The sequence below is a fragment of the Varroa jacobsoni genome, unplaced genomic scaffold, assembly GCF_002532875.2.
Source record: "Varroa jacobsoni isolate VJ856 unplaced genomic scaffold, vjacob_1.0 scaffold_1473, whole genome shotgun sequence".
Taxonomy (NCBI): domain Eukaryota; kingdom Metazoa; phylum Arthropoda; class Arachnida; order Mesostigmata; family Varroidae; genus Varroa; species Varroa jacobsoni.
The window spans coordinates 171,439-175,032 of record NW_019214375.1 but is presented as its reverse complement, the minus strand read 5'-3'; the positions used below and the strand labels follow the sequence as shown (position 1 = coordinate 175,032).

The window sequence follows — 3,594 nt, the reverse complement described above, 5'->3', positions numbered from 1 at the left end:
ATCCGAGTTATCATTGTCAACGCTCTGCGTCTGAGAGGAAAGCAGACAATAAACGTTTCATATGCCTCAAAGTGGTGATTTCGACCGCATTTTTTTTGTTTCTCTAACTTCAGCCCTGTTGAAGTAATTCGGTCACAACAAATAGCGATAATTACTCTGGCCGTTTTTATTTTGAGGATATGACATAGTCACATATGTGTGAGTGCATGAGTATCTATCCAGTCTTTTTATCCTAGACCTGCTTCGTCAGCAATATTGCAGCAAGCGTTGGAAGCGATTTAGAACTGACATTGGTAACTTGCGGGGGGTTGCCAGCCATCGCTGTTACTGTTGCTGCTGAGCAGCTTCTCGCAGTTGGCAATCCTCATTGTCTGCCTGTCACATCTCTCGGATGAGAACTGGTGGTCCTGATGCGTCTGGAATATGGATGACCGACAACTCGGCACAGAGCCAGCAGACTTCGCGCGTCTTGCGCAAGACCCGTCCCCGCCCAATGGAAACGTATGAAGAAGGAAGTCGAAAGGGGCTAAATGGGGTCGAGATAAGATATAATCTCATAGAACTAGCACCCCTTGCCTCAGCTGGAGGTTTACCAGTAGTAGCAGCAGCAGCAGCAGCGGCGGCGGCGGCGGCGGCGGCTGCGGCGGCAACTGCGCTACAATAAAAATACGTAGTATTCCGCGTACTTTGACGGTGATGCTGCTTTATCGCTGCTCTTGCTGTCATTGCTGTTATTGTTGTCGCCGTAGTAGGCGCAGCCAGCTGTCTGGAACAGAATAAACCAGCATATCCACCAGCCGGCGGTGCTCATCGCTTGGGTAGCTCGGTTCCTGATTGCTTTGTCGCCAGCTGTTTTCCGAGTCGCTGTTAGACGCATAGACGTCATGGATGGCATTTTAGTCGGCACTGCGTGCAGTACCTCGTCGACTGTGTATCGTGCTGTGTGACACCGACTGAGCCTGACGAACTCCCATCATGGTTACGCTGGGGCGTTCCTGTTCCCGTTCGGGGGTTTGGGAACTGTTGAAAAGCGCGTCCTATGGCGTTCCTCTGGTCTTTGCTAGTCAAAAGTGTCATGTTGGGTCCTCGCGGCATCGTCGCGCGCTTTTGCTAACCCTTTGGGGGCAGAAACAGCGGCGGTGGCAGGCCGCCGCGGTGGTGGTCGTCGTGGTAACGCAGAACGTAGCCATCGAAAAACCTGCTGTTACCTCGGTAGGCCAGCAGCGCATGCGCAGCTCCTCCTACGCAAGCAGCGCAACCCCCTCGCCTTGCTGTCCAACAGAGTTGCACGATTGGCACAGTAGGTTTCCTCCCTATATAACGCAAGCACACGCTGGCGCCGTGCGAAATCTGCGAGCCCACAGACGGATCCATCGGCGCCAATACGAACTTACAGTGACGTGCAGGAAGACGGAGGAGCATCTGGGTAGAGGGAAGTTTGGCAGAGTCGAGGTGTCGAAGAAGCACAGGCGCGAAAACAGGAAGAGTAGCTCGTATGAGAACAACAAATAGCAGTATCAAGAGAAAGTGGAACATTTAACGTCCACGTGAGTTTCGATTTGATCGAATTCAATCGACAACGTAGTGAAACTATTGGACAACTACAGCGAATAACAACAGCCAATTAATTCGATAACAGTAAGTAGCAACGATAGGTAGGTGTATCAAAAAGCTATAATGCGTAAACAAAAAAAGTCGTAAGCCTGCTAGTTACACTACCACCGTCTGCATGCTGCGTTGAAGTTTACCCTATGAATGCTTCTGTGAAAAATACTTAACTACATAGTAAACTGGGCAGACAGTCCATTTTCAGACATTGCGAATCAGTATTTTGGTCGGGCGTTCCTAAAGGAGAGCTGCAGACAGTGTCGTGCATTTTTCTTTCATTAGCAAGCTACACAGCTCTAAGACTTAGCTTTACAGCCACTTATACGTGCTCTTAACGCCAGTATTCGTGCTTATCTAAGGGGTTAGGGATGATTAACAGCCGTGGTGATGTTGACACGCTTCTTCTATGATTTATTATTATTTATTATATTTAGGCGACCAATTCGCTAGTAAAGTATATTATTCGATTTTCTGTTATACACCGACATCGTAAATCACAGATCCGCTGTCGCTACACCGCCCTGTCTTACGCCTACATAAAAAAAGCCAAAGTTAGTGTCCTCAAGCAGGCCAAAGATGCTTTACGCACCAACATGATTGGGTAGAGAAAAGATTTCACAAACGTCTATGCATATATATACACGTGTCTAAATAAGAAGAAGGACAACGCCATCTTAGGCCATTAATATCAATTTTGCCCAAGTATGAGGCATCTAATTAGCTTATCAAACTCGCAACGGAGCCCATTTGAAAATCCCTATGCCTTACCGGTATACCATTATTAATGCGTGCATTTATGTTGTAGGTTTAATTTTAATATGTGTGCTATATTTGAACTTCTACAAGAATCCGACATTTTTAGGACGATTCCACAAAGTGCAATTTGCCCCTAGACCTCATGCTATCTGTCGGCAGCTATAAAGAAGACCAAAATAAACTAAAGCAGCTAAAATATTGTATAACTGATTGAATTATTAACTATGGAGGAAAATCCTATATTGTCACTTTTATTAGCTTGTTTCGTATTATGAATGTCTACGTATAAAGACGCCTATTTTCCATATCTACCTAGTGCCGGCTTGCACGATGGCTCTACGTAGAATACTGAGTGTCGTTAAGGTTTACGTTTCGCTTAAAACGGCCATACATACTCTGTTTAAACATGTTTGATCAGATATATCTTTCAAAGTATGCACTATTTGGCCAATGTTTATAGTCAAAGAGAAAAGGGACACTTAGAGTACAATCTCGACAATAGAGCTATCGGAAAAAAAGGAGCCTGAGACGGTTCTGGTGATGCACATAAAGCCTCTCCTATGAGATTATTTACATCATCGTACTAGAGTAAGATTTTTCATCATCTAATCATACGTTTCGTGGCAAACATGCGACAATTTAAGTATAAATCGTTGTCGATCGATCGGTGTTGATCTCTGAATACTGAAATTCTCGGACGTGATGTTCGGGACCGTTGCTACACTTTGCGTATTTCAAACCACTCGCAAGATCGTCGATAGATGTGTTCATAATTAGCGGGCGATTCATATGCCCGATTGGGCGATTTCATGCGCTAAGAAATAATGTTCTAGTTTGCTACGGTCACTATGGCCATGTTTAATTAGACTCTCCAATGCGTAATAAATTCATAATGAAAATGGCCCGCTTCTGTTAGACAGTAACTAGACTAGAGAAGCTGTACGTGTATTTGTAGTTTATCAACGACAGAAACAGTTAATATGGTGAATGCGGTTGGACGAGACGAAGCCCTCTCACGAAAGCCGGGGTTTCTTTGCGCAATGATCAGGGAAACAGGCCGATGCTGCTTCAAAGTTGAGCTGGGATATTTGAATAGAATTTCGTTCAAGTGAATCATGTAGCTTTTAGGTATTAGGGCCGAGACAAAATTAGCTAATATTAGGATTAAACATAGTTGCGAGAGCTGTCGTTACGGTACGCTCTAGCATGCGTGAACGAAAACATTTAGAG

At 45.0% G+C, this 3,594-nt stretch overlaps 1 protein-coding gene across 2 annotated transcripts in view; it reads left to right on the top strand.

Annotated features, from left to right (window-relative positions):
- The first annotated feature begins 1,294 nt into the window (after positions 1-1,294).
- Positions 1,295-3,594, top strand: part of LOC111270453 (uncharacterized) — a 31,780-nt gene continuing 29,480 nt past the window's right edge. For both annotated transcript variants that reach the window (XR_015314948.1, XM_022850690.2), the window contains exon 1: positions 1,295-1,638. The gene's annotated coding sequence lies outside the window, so the exon portion shown is untranslated. The remainder of the gene's footprint in view (positions 1,639-3,594) is intronic.